Raw genomic sequence first — 12,797 nt, 5'->3', positions numbered from 1 at the left:
GAACGCGGCTTCCTCTCTCTCTCTCTCTCTATCTCTACTTTCTCTTTTCTCCTTCCCTCGCTCCCGAGAGACGCCCTGAAAATCCCTTTGAAGATGTACCCATTGACGCTCGCGGTTTAATATTCCGTCACGGATATTAATGCTCTCCTAGCAATGACTCCTCGTAAATCAGCAAAGCCCCCATGCTGATGCACTTTTCGCTACCGTTTCCCGACATCTTCTCACTCTCCTGTTTCGATATCGCAATCCCTCTTGCTTTTCTTTTCTCTTTCTCTCTTTCCTTCATTTCAGCCATAAGAACCTCAGATCCGCGAGGACAGTTACGTTGATTGAGGATAATGCAAGATACCAATTATTCATCCGTACGGAGAATTTGTTAGTCGGAAAGAAAAAACGCAGTAACGACAAAGCGTTTCTAGAAGCATGGCCTTTTGTATGGCGAAATGCATCTTCTGTCACGGAGTATTTCCGTCGTTGTGCTTTGATGTCATTCCTCAAGCATCAAGTAATATGCGGCGTGTAGCATCTCTACGAGGATTCTGGTAGAATCATGGAAAATATATTAAAGTAAGTTTGATGAATAGAAAACCTATTGTCAGAACCACACAAACACAGAAAATATGAATACGAGAATGCAAGATAAATTTTAATAAACTTTTTTATTAAATTATAATAAAGAAATTATGTAAGAGTTTAGCAAAATACTTTTCAATATCTTGTGAAATTTTTATTTGGGCCAATAAAAGATATTTTTTTTAATAAAAAAATCCCGTGTTCTTACCTTCATTTTTAACAAAAATATATTTTTTTAATAAAAAATATTTTTTGTTAAAAAAATTATAATAATAAAAGACACATAGATTTGTAAAATAAACCCAAATTTCTCCAAAATTTTTATTACCTTGAGAAGAAAATAAAAATTTAAAAAAGATGTTCATAAATATTCATAAATGATCTTTCGCACGTGAAAATTGGAAAAAATCTAGTAGTATAATAAAACAGATATTCGGAACGTTAAGTTTTACGTGAAATCTCTTCACGGTACTTTGACTTCACCGCAATCATAATGCACATATGTTAACGCGTTAGTCTAACAAAGTTTCAGGCATACATATAAGAAAAGTATCTTCAAATAATATTTCTCAAATATCTTAAAACCGTTTATTATTTTTTTTTTCTTTTCATAAGTATACATCACCGTCGAAAATTATCACGGTTCGTGCACCGAAAAATATTCCGCCCCGCTTTCTTCGATTTCGCGCGCCTTACGAAGAGAGAAAAGGATGTTCCCTTCGAGTCCCGATGTTCCACCAAGCATGAAATAAGTGTACACACGACGTCCTCCCGCGCCGGTACGAAGGGGCGCGAGGGCTTTCCACGGCGGTCGCGACGATAAAGCGAATTTGCGCAGGGAGTAAGGGTAAAACCGAGGGAAGAGGACTTTGCGCTCCGTGGAAACACGATTCCCGTGTTCTTTCCTTCAATCGAATCGGGTTTAAGAATCCCTTACGCACGAGCCGTTATAAAACCATAAAGATGTAATCGTAGACCGGGGTGATCTTCTGCTACCGCTGAAAAATTATAGCGCGCAAAACTCGCTTAGTAAAACATAGTGAGAGCATAGTTGGCGTAGAAAAATCGAAGATAAATAAATCGAGCATTTCCTGCTCGTGTTACGTGAAAGAAGTAGGTCAAATATGATAAAAATTTTCTAATTTAATAAAAAGAAATATTATTTTAGCTTAATCGTTTTATGTTATTGAAATAAAAAAAAAATCTAATCAGATTTTTTAACGATAAGCAAAAATACATAAATATTGTAATATAGCTTAATAATTTCAATATATTATCTGTCAATATAAATATAAAAATCTACGTGATGCATATTTTTTTATAATAATTATCTGTTTCATAATTAATATTCCGAAAGATTAAAAAAAATTGGATGCGAGGATTTGAGAATCGCATTATGTAGCTCTGAATCATCCCTGAAATCGAATCTAAAAGTGATTTCACAATGACACTTGCTCGCTCGGCTGTCATCCTGCACCTACCGTGGATCCACTGTGTGCGTAACAGCACGCTGTGCGCCTATGCCCCCGATTGTCCCGCATGCAAGTGTCACGGGTATCCTGTCAGTCAAGGATCAGCGAACCGTAAGGAGGAGCGCATTGTACACGAAAAGTATAACAGAAATGGAATCGGGGGTGTCGCCGAATTCCGGTCCACGCGCGAACGGAGGGAAGGGTCGGCCGCGCGTACATGCGCGAGTAGATCGTGATCTGGGGTTCCGGCTCTGATTGGACGTCACTCGAGAACACGTCAAATCGGAGAATATGCTGTGACTTGAAATTAATTTGAGTGGTTTCCGCGAGGCTGCCCGCCGGAGGGCAGCCGCACGCGTGCGTTCCTGATTAATTGTTTTCGTCCGCTCACGAACTGCGATACCCTCTATATGAGGATTGGACCGCTTGTCGTGATATCTCAGAAACATGAGTCGCAGTTGTGACGAAGAAATATAAGATATGTTTGTTATTTATATTTCTTATATCAATGATTGTATAGACACTTTCGCAACCGCTTCTTTTATATAATATGTCATCTTCTGAAAGTTATGTTCAATACATATGTGCAGAAAACATAAATAAATTAAGAAATTTATAATGTAAATTAGTAATAAAAAGAGGTTCCATGGTGTAATGGTAAGCACTCTGGACTTTGAATCCAGCGATCCGAGTTCAAATCTCGGTGGAACCTTTATTTTGCGTAAATTTAATATTACAAAGCATGTGAATAAATTAACAAATTTATAATATGCAAATAAACAATGAGCAGAGGTTCCATGGTGTAATGGTAAGCACTCTGGACTTTGAATCCAGCGATCCGAGTTCAAATCTCGGTGGAACCTTTATTTTGCGTAAATTTAATATTACAAAGCATGTGAATAAATTAACAAATTTATAATATGCAAATAAACAATGAGCAGAGGTTCCATGGTGTAATGGTAAGCACTCTGGACTTTGAATCCAGCGATCCGAGTTCAAATCTCGGTGGAACCTTTATTTTGCGTAAATTTAATATTACAAAGCATGTGAATAAATTAACAAATTTATAATATGCAAATAAACAATGAGCAGAGGTTCCATGGTGTAATGGTAAGCACTCTGGACTTTGAATCCAGCGATCCGAGTTCAAATCTCGGTGGAACCTTTATTTTGCGTAAATTTAATATTACAAAGCATGTGAATAAATTAACAAATTACAATATGCAAATAAACAATAAACAGAGGTTCCATGGTGTAATGGTCAGCACTCTGGACTTTGAATCCAGCGATCCGAGTTCAAATCTCGGTGGAACCTTTATTTTGCGTAAATTTAATATTACAAAAAATGTGAATAAATTAACAATTTACAATATGCAAATAAACAATAAACAGAGGTTCCATGGTGTAATGGTCAGCACTCTGGACTCTGAATCCAGCGATCCGAGTTCAAATCTCGGTGGAACCTTTATTTTGCGTAAATTTAATATTACAAAAAATGTGAATAAATTAACAAATTTACAATATGCAAATAAATAATAAACAGAGGTTCCATGGTGTAATGGTCAGCACTCTGGACTCTGAATCCAGCGATCCGAGTTCAAATCTCGGTGGAACCTTTATTTTTGTATAAATTTAATATTACAAAAAATGCGAATAAATTAACAAATTTACAATATGCAAATAAATAATAAACAGAGGTTCCATGGTGTAATGGTCAGCACTCTGGACTCTGAATCCAGCGATCCGAGTTCGACTCTCGGTGGAACCTTTATTTTTGCATCGGATGTTTATTCCTATTCATTACATTTGCATAAAAATAGATTGGGCAAATATTTTTACAAATCTTTAAATTTATAAGCATTTCTTACAGAATAAATAAGCATTTCTTACAGAAAAACTATTGGAAAATAGTTAGAAATCGATTTTTAAAATTTCAAAATAAAGAAACAAAAATACTAATTATTTTACACAATATTTACTTAAATATTATATGTATCTTAAAGTATATTCATAGAATGATTTATATGCATATATAAATATCATTGCATATGCACTAATATATAATTTAATAAAATCTAGTAACTCCTCCCGTATACAGGCAACGTACTTACATAACGCAGATTCATAATGTGATAAATCATTCCGATACGATGCAATAAATAAATGTTTGTAAAAAGTTTTTTTATTTCTTTTATAATAAACATGTATTTTCTAATTTTGTATAATTCATAAGTTTCGTATAACAGAATTTATAATGCGGAATATATCAGAGAGGAAAAATCTATTGTATTGATTATTTTTATATATTACAATTATTGAGTTTGACAAATAGTAAAAATAATCGATGCTGACAAATAAAAAAAAAAGTTATGTTTTTCAAAAAAATTCCTTCGAGCCGGATTCGAACCAGCGACCTATGGATATCTCTATATATCAGATCTTTCCAACTACAGTCCACCGCTCTACCAACTGAGCTATCGAAGGCTTGAAAACATAAGCGCTCAATTCGATACTTGAAGTAGCTCATAGATTTTATATATCAATCTATAATATGTACAATACGTACACATACTCACCCAAACATGTTATTAATAATTTAGATCCCCCAAAAATTATATTGTAGATAATATGACAAATATTTTTGATACTTAAAATAATATTCTTATTTTTATAATATGACGATATATAAATAAGCAAAACAAAAATTATCAAAAAAGATAGTATAATTATTTTTTATTAATTAATATTAATAACAATTTAATAACTCGGTACATTATTTTCAAACGCTAAATTTAATTTAAAAAATTATCATTTTAATTTTGGCTGCTACACTAATCATACAGATAATTAATTCATAACAAATTATTTAAGCGACGGGAATAAAAACATATTTACAAGCAAAATGCGCGCTCGATTTATTATCTTTTATCGATTGCTTATTATCGTGCAAAAGAATAAGAGAAAGAGAGAGAAGCATAACTCAAAATATGTATACAGATAATCCTTCTGCGTACTATCCCATTCTGCAAATTTTATGATACTTGATCTGGTGTTTTTCGCCATGTCGCGATATAGTTATCACTTATTTATGACGCTTTGGTCTCTTGAAGTAGCGGACCGAAGAATTGCGTGTCGAAGCGTTTACGTAGAAAGTATTCTGAATCTTTTATGCAACGGAAAACAGCGTTTCACAATCTTGTAAACACTTTTTTATCTATATTATTATTTTAAGATATTTTAAGATATAAAATAAAAATATAATTTCTCATACATTTCTGAAATTTAATTGAACATATATATTTATCAAAAAATGTCATAAATGTCATGAAATGTTAAAAAATCCATGTGATTAATAGTATCGTGAGAAATATATTAGAAACTTCTTCAATTATATAATTTAAATCAACATAAATAAAAAAGAAAAACAAACATTCATAATTGTGACGAAAACAAATAGATTAGCTTAAATTTTAAATTATAATTTCAAAAATGAAACATGTTTTAAATGAAGCATCCATGCTTCCAGATATGCATTTCCTTTGTTTGGGAAACACTGGCCTCTAGAGGATCCTGTATCTCACGATGCACGCCAATCACCATCAAAGCCATAGACGCCCATGCTTCATGGCCCGATACAGTTTACATAAAACTATAAAATTATGGTCGTAGACGAAGGAGACGCCCTCAGGAGAAAAACGAGGAGGCCCCGCGGAGGTGGGCTATCGTAAAGCCGATGGGGTATTTTTACATGAAGTCATTAAACTCGGTTTACGGCGAAACAAAGTACCTCGCCACCCGCGCTTTTCCTCTCGCGTCGCTTAATTACTCCTCATCGTCGAATTAAGGTTCCTAGATCGCACTCTGGTTTAATGAGAGAGACAAATGTTTAATGAGGGATTCGCGGAGAGAACGTGTTCTCGGTTCACGAGACAGTTTTCACGATGTCTGGAAGATAGGAGAGAGCCCGTGTTTTCACCCCCGAGATAGGATGCCAAGAATTACGCGAATTGTTGTTGTGTGTTGTTCGCGAGAAAACAGCAGATTCTCCGCGTATTTCGTGTTTCCCCAATCTCGCAGACGCTATTTAAGACTTGACCTCGTTGCCAAACGATATTGGTTAAAAATTCATAGAGAGTATTTCAGCGTTTCAGATCGAGGACACAAGGTATTATTTTCTCATCTGCCAGTGTATGTGTACGTGTGTTCCTGTTGCCAAATACAAATTCTGAAATATCGAATAAGTCCATTTCGGTTTCATTTAGATTCGAGCAAATAATATTCTAGCAATTTCACAGCTGACAAAATTTAAATATCGTCAATTCTCTAAAATAGTCGCGTATATATATATTCATATGTATATAATTTAAGATTTAATTTAAGATAATAAGAATTATTTTTAAAACACAGCGCGATAAAGACATTCTTCAGCTGTCCATTGTCAAACGGAGATATAGACAACATGTCTCACAATGGACAGCTTTAAGATGGAATATTTTCATCGCGCTGTATTTTAAAAATAACTCTTATTATTATCTGAAATTAAATATGTATCTCTATATATAAATATATATATATATATATATATATATATATATATATATATATATAGAGAGAGAGAGAGAGAGAGAGAGAGAGAGAGACATGTCTTTATCTCCGTTTCAAATGACAATGGACAGCTTTATCGTTGCCGTGCCAATAGTCCGTGTTTTAAAGTCCATCTTTAAACAATGACGATAACGAGCAGAGAGATGGACCGGCTAAAAGCGGCGCCACGATGAATTGTATAAGTTAGCGTCGTGTAGACAAACAATTTTTAGGGGACAGTTAAATCGCGACATTGTATACGAGTAGATTGGGAATGAGGCCATCTCGCCACAACCCTAGCGATACGAGGAGAAGCATCGATCATTTCCGGGAGCGTCTTCGAAAGAATCGTTTTTACGAAGCGACGGGCCGCTTTTATGCGAGACGCGTGCACTCCTCGGGCGTATAAAAAAAATTTCTCGTCTTATTTAAAGACGCTGCCCTCCCCTCCCCCACCCCCACCCCTTTCTCCCGCCACTTGCTCGATGCCTAATAAACGTTTTTACGATGTAAATTCGAGGGTGTGTCGCGAAGGGAAGGGGATCGGGCACACCGTGCCTCGCTCCTGGAAGCTGTTATAAAACACCTTGTAATTGACGTGACGCGCGTAAATCTTAGATATCGAGGTTTTATGGGTAAATGGGTAATTGGCTGAAGAAGCTGCCGGCTGTTGAATTTATGCGAAATTTCTTGGCAATGAGATTACGGCGGGCTCGCGAATGCGATCACGATTTTTTATGAAAACGGTAACATTATTTACCGTGTGGTATTTACCAAATAATATACGTTTATTTAGTTTGTCGAATAGATTGTTTTGGTCTTCCTTGCGGATTTCAGATCTTCTAGAGGTTTCGTGAAAAGAGTTCTTTAGGGTGCATTCGATGAAATCGCTCCAAGACAACATATATATATATATATATATATATATATATATATATATATATATGCGTTTTGTGTATAAACGGACGTATATAAACGAACCAAGTTACTTTACGCTCAGATTTAAGGAATACGCGGCCATAAGCTATAAAGATTCCCGTCATAACTCGAACGGTATCACATTTTATTTAATTGCCCCGCGGCTCACTCGCTCGCGAGCTTTTCCCGCTCGTGCATAATATTATTTATTGCGAAAGGAGCTGTTAAAGTTTTAACGTCGCGGAGAGACGCTCACTCTCAAAATTAAACGCGATAAAATGTTTGTTATCCAATCGGCCTGCTACTTAATGTTTTTTCGTCCCCGTCTTTCTCGCTTCAATTTGTAAAGAAAGAGAGAGAGAGAGAGAGAGAGAGAGAGAGAGAGAGAGAAGCAGTAATCCGCGCAAATATGACTAGCAACGTATTATTTCGCGAATAAGAACGAACACCGAGGGTTTACAACCATTTAGCTACAAAGTTATAAGTGTTCTTTAAAATATCTAAATGTAATTGCGATTCATAGGTAATGAAAAGCTTGAAATTATTTATATTATTGCGCGCACACCACTGTTATAATAAAATTTCAAAATATTACAGGCCTCAGAAATTCAGAGAATAAATTTCAGCAAGACAATGAAAGCTTAAAGTGAATCTTGAGCTTAAACAAACCTTAAGTGACAAGTTAAAAAATTGAATTTAAATGCACTCCAGATTTATCCCCGCTTTAGCTATTCATGACGCATTACATATATCGTGATGATGCCAAGTGCAATTATCATAACATTAGACGTCACAGCTGTCATTCTATAATAATATCATATAATATTCAACGCGCGCGATCTACGAAACTCTCGCTAATCTTGATAACGCTACTCCAGCCTTCTCATTTGCGAATTCTACGATATCCGATAGCTGTTTAATGTCCTCTCGTCTCGTCTCTCCTCAGGACGACGGGAAGCTGCAGAACGATCCGTACATTATCTCGCGGATAAGACAGACTTTACAGCCGCCAAGTTCCGAGAGAGTGGGCGGTTATACGAAACCTTTCGAAAGTACCCCGGGTACGACGGACATATTCGCCAAGTAATCTCGACATTGTCGATCAGTTAAGCCTCACCGCGGGAGAGCCTGAAGCGCGATAAATCCGGCGTCGCGGAAGGATGCATAAATCTCTTTAATTTACTGCCGCGTAACTTTTATTCCGCATATACCACCTACCCGTGTTACGCTAGCTGACTGCATCGAGACGCTTAAAACTTTTAGAGAGCTACCTATCTCGTCGCGAGATAAGCGGGCCCGTTTCGACTGCGAAATTATTAATTTAGACTCGAAATGGCCGTGCTTTATATCGTGCTGCACGCGAGTAATAGTGTTTGGTTCGCCGAGATAATAATCGTTTAAGATGTAAACTTCCCCATTATTCTCACAGAGATAAATCACAGAAATATCTGTCATCGAAAATTAAAAAAGCTGCAACGGATACAACTTTCGAATTTTCCGAATGAATTGTTTACGACGATTCCGGGATGAGACGATCGCGGATTCGGGATCGTTATGGAATCTCGCAATTTTAATATCTCTTCAGAAATGCATTTCCACCGAACAAGATATCAAAATAAGATATGTGATTCTCGATTACACATTCCGTCATTACGGAGAGTATTTTATTGTCCGTCTGAGTTCCCGGGGTTTCGCTCGTTAACCGGAAAGTTCGTCGGGGATCGTCGTGCTGAAATTTAAATTGAGAAAGTATTTTACGAGCGCGGGCGGGAGAGTTTCACGGTAGCGTTGTCACATCTTGATGAACTTCCGGTAACGATCGTAGGAAAATGTTGCCGTCGTCGCCTACGTTGATTCCACCATACGACCGCGCCGCGGGAATCTGGTTCATGAAACGAGAATCCATCGGCATTAATGAACGCCGATTACTTATTCGTGCCATTTACTCCTGATTGCGAACCCCGTGATTATCATATAACGGATTATCCGATCTATATTGCGAAATATATGATTCATTTATTTAACACCTGTAGATCCCAACATCAGACGCACTCAATAATTCGATGTGATCATTCCAGCACAGAAAGGAAAGTATAAATTATTCAAGAATGGTTATCCAAAGACACAGAAAATTATTATTCATGAATATCAGAATGATTGTAATTTCTGAAAGCAAATGTCATATTAAACAACTCCAAACTCTAGATATACAATCTCTCTACACAAGATTTATAAAAATTAAAAACATAAATAATTTGTTTAATTAAATTATTATTTTTCATATACAAACAATGCAAGATCTTTATTTTTATATTTATTTAATATAAAAAAGTAATTAATATTTTCATAAAAATATATATTCTATTTTATACATCACAAACTTGTAACACGGCCAACTTATCTAATCTGCGTTCTCCAGCGTGATTAATAAATATTCGCGCGCTATCTCAATTAATCACCGCGCGGGCGTACATACGCGGAGCAAGTAGCGTTTGTAGCAGAAACGTTTGTGCAACGAGGCGACGACGAGCACGTGAGGCGGCATAAACGCGCGCCATTAAGTCCGCCTTCGTGTGTTTACGAAACAGGCTTGGCGGAAAAAGCGCTAGACGGGGGAAAAAAGTGTATCGTATCCGCATTTAAAATGGATGATCCAACCCCCCTCGCAACCCTCATCCTCGCAGTCGCGATTTGCGCACGCCTCTGTCGCCTCTCGTTCCCCTCCTCCCCTTGGGCTAATGCCCAATGCACAATGAGAATATGTCCCGTATATAATTTTCGTATAACGCATAAATATAAGGCAAATTGCATATACGTATATACAAGATGTTTCGTAAAGTCTATGATAATAGTAAAAGACGATATTCTTTATCAAAGAATTAAAGAGAAGTATTAAGAAAAAACTACAATATACAGACGAATCTGCATCTAGAGATAAAGAGCCAAAGAATTTTTAGCCACATATTATCTCGAGAAGTTCAAACATTATTTTATAAAAATTTCCTAGGACACTCTGTATGTACGGGGGATCACCTGCGGATCGGACGTACACGCGTATCCGCCCACCTGACAATAAGCCATCTCCGCGGGATCGTAAAGCCGCTCTTTATGCCGTCGCTGCGAAATGGTGAGTGGATAAACGTACCGCGGACAACACTTGGCGAGCAGATTACGATAAACCAGCTTTCTCGGACATTTTCCACTCGGTATGCTCGTCCGCGCAAAATTATCTTTTATTCATAAAACTCTTTCTTTTTTGAATCGTAAATTTTTCATAAAGAATTCAATCGACACGTGTGCATGTAAATGCATTTACATGCTAAATTTAACTAGCGAATTTGCATATAGCGAGCGGACATAGTGAAAACGCGCGTGGACACGTGTCGCAACTCTTTTGCGGCTTCGCGGGCCGTATCTCGCGATTCAATCGCGTCGCGACTCTAACCCGGAAAATTAGCGGATTTCAGCCCGTCGAGAGTCTGTAATCACTCGCGTAACGCAATCGCGACAGTGCGGATCGTATTTCCCCGAACATGCGCAATCGACTGCGTCGCGTATACACACTTTCTCGTTTTTCCGATTACACGATATTATCGGGTCGCGCCGTAGCCTGGCGCTAAAAAAAAAAAGCCAACAAGCTCGAGCTAAACGACACAGGTAATAAAAGTCACGGATGCATCCGACGGCGATTCGTAGCGAGATAAAAGCCTAATGGACAGCGCGCAATCGAACGAGGTCCCCCCGTTTCGCGATAACGCGCGCGAATCTCGCGCGACGATTACGCGCGCGTAGACGATAAACGGATGACTGGTTAGGATGCACTCGCGATTGTGTAATCGCTGATTAAGCGACTTCGACGATCGAGCGAGCGCGACTTTCGCGACTGGCTCGCTGATACGAGCGACTATTCCCATATTGATTAGATTGTGTAACGAGTGCACGATCCTCTTTGACACGTATTGATATAGCTTATCTATATATGTATTTAAATCATATGAGCTAAACCCGCATCACCTACACGCACAATTAGCGCATTCTAAATCATGTAACAAAATATATACGTATAAAAAAATGTGAAAATGTATATTATACAAAAGGTAATAAATTATGTAAAAGTGATTAAAAAAATATTTTTGTACAGGTCCCACCGAGATTTGAACTCGGATCGCTGGATTCAAAGTCCAGAGTGCTAACCATTACACCATGGGACCTCTGTACAAAGAAGGTCGAATTAATAAAACATACACTTTGATCATCTAAATTTAAAGTTTAATTAATATTTATGCGTCGCAATTTTATATGGGATAATAATTTATACTTATTATTATCACACGTAATTATAATGAACAATTATCGCCCAAATAATTATCTACGTTATCCCAAATTAAATTATAATACTACAAACAATACTGAAAGTAAAAAAAAAAAAATAAGATCAAAAAAATAATATAAAAATATAAAATACAAAATCTTATATCGTGTATCGCACATTTTTATTTAATTTAAATGCAAATATATTGAACCTACTCTTCTCTACATATACGTGTAGACAAATTTGCTGGCTACTTATGCTTACGAATTGCTAAAATTTTGCTTATTGAATTTGCTGAATTGAAATACTGCTCGTTCGTAAATAAATTTCATCCCTGTCACGTTTTCATCCGCCGTAGTAAGAAATTATTTGGAAATCCCTTCCTACACTCTCGACGTTCCCGATATCGCAAGAGAAAAAAAAAGCCTCTCGAATCGTCTCTCGCGAGGTATCGTCGTCCCGAATCGGAAGAGCGGAGCGAACAATGTATAAATTCGAAGCACCCTTCAGAAGACACGAGACGGGGTAGAGAAGGGGGTGAAAACATAGATTTCGAAAGCATCGACAAGCGCGGGAGTTGGTGGAGGTCGACCCCTTCTCGCCCCGTGTCAACCCCTAATTGAACGGAAGCCGGCAATAAATATTACGTTTCTTTCGTGGGGGGAGCCGATTTTATAATAGCGCGCGACCGTGGCGCAGACGGAAGCGGATGTGCAATCAGTGTGACATACGCTCCGGCCCTCCACGGATTTATAATCCATGTCGATCTACGTGCGATTAAGTTGCAATCGGGTTGGAGCGGAAGATCAGCGTGGATCGACGCCGCAGAAGCGACTTCCGCGTATTTAAACGGGAGAAAATTTGCCAAGAACTTTCTCCTCGAATCATCTTTATTTGCAAACTAGTGTGAAAGTGTGTATTTAATCGGTAATGGATAA

General features: G+C 37.3%; 10 non-coding genes across 10 annotated transcripts; 8 read left to right on the top strand and 2 right to left on the bottom strand.

Annotated features, from left to right (window-relative positions):
- The first annotated feature begins 2,685 nt into the window (after positions 1-2,685).
- Positions 2,686-2,757, top strand: Trnaq-uug (transfer RNA glutamine (anticodon UUG)). Its single transcript has one exon. It is a non-coding gene; the product is annotated as a tRNA-Gln (tRNA).
- A 79-nt stretch (positions 2,758-2,836) lies between these two features.
- On the top strand, positions 2,837-2,908 carry Trnaq-uug (transfer RNA glutamine (anticodon UUG)). Its single transcript has one exon. It is a non-coding gene; the product is annotated as a tRNA-Gln (tRNA).
- Positions 2,909-2,987: 79 nt separating this feature from the next.
- On the top strand, positions 2,988-3,059 carry Trnaq-uug (transfer RNA glutamine (anticodon UUG)). The gene has a single exon. It is a non-coding gene; the product is annotated as a tRNA-Gln (tRNA).
- Positions 3,060-3,138: 79 nt separating this feature from the next.
- Trnaq-uug (transfer RNA glutamine (anticodon UUG)) lies at positions 3,139-3,210 on the top strand. The gene has a single exon. It is a non-coding gene; the product is annotated as a tRNA-Gln (tRNA).
- A 78-nt stretch (positions 3,211-3,288) lies between these two features.
- On the top strand, positions 3,289-3,360 carry Trnaq-uug (transfer RNA glutamine (anticodon UUG)). Its single transcript has one exon. It is a non-coding gene; the product is annotated as a tRNA-Gln (tRNA).
- Positions 3,361-3,438: 78 nt separating this feature from the next.
- Trnaq-cug (transfer RNA glutamine (anticodon CUG)) lies at positions 3,439-3,510 on the top strand. The gene has a single exon. It is a non-coding gene; the product is annotated as a tRNA-Gln (tRNA).
- A 79-nt stretch (positions 3,511-3,589) lies between these two features.
- Trnaq-cug (transfer RNA glutamine (anticodon CUG)) lies at positions 3,590-3,661 on the top strand. The gene has a single exon. It is a non-coding gene; the product is annotated as a tRNA-Gln (tRNA).
- An 80-nt stretch (positions 3,662-3,741) lies between these two features.
- Trnaq-cug (transfer RNA glutamine (anticodon CUG)) lies at positions 3,742-3,813 on the top strand. Its single transcript has one exon. It is a non-coding gene; the product is annotated as a tRNA-Gln (tRNA).
- Positions 3,814-4,431: 618 nt separating this feature from the next.
- Positions 4,432-4,529, bottom strand: Trnay-gua (transfer RNA tyrosine (anticodon GUA)). Its single transcript has 2 exons — positions 4,493-4,529; positions 4,432-4,467 (listed from the first exon to the last, which is right to left on the bottom strand). It is a non-coding gene; the product is annotated as a tRNA-Tyr (tRNA).
- Positions 4,530-11,686: 7,157 nt separating this feature from the next.
- Positions 11,687-11,758, bottom strand: Trnaq-uug (transfer RNA glutamine (anticodon UUG)). Its single transcript has one exon. It is a non-coding gene; the product is annotated as a tRNA-Gln (tRNA).
- Positions 11,759-12,797: the final 1,039 nt, after the last annotated feature.

The sequence above is a fragment of the Cataglyphis hispanica genome, chromosome 3 (assembly GCF_021464435.1).
Source record: "Cataglyphis hispanica isolate Lineage 1 chromosome 3, ULB_Chis1_1.0, whole genome shotgun sequence".
Classification (NCBI taxonomy): Eukaryota; Metazoa; Arthropoda; class Insecta; order Hymenoptera; family Formicidae; genus Cataglyphis; species Cataglyphis hispanica.
The sequence above is the reverse complement of the archived record's forward strand: the minus strand, read 5'-3'. Positions and strand labels throughout refer to the sequence as shown.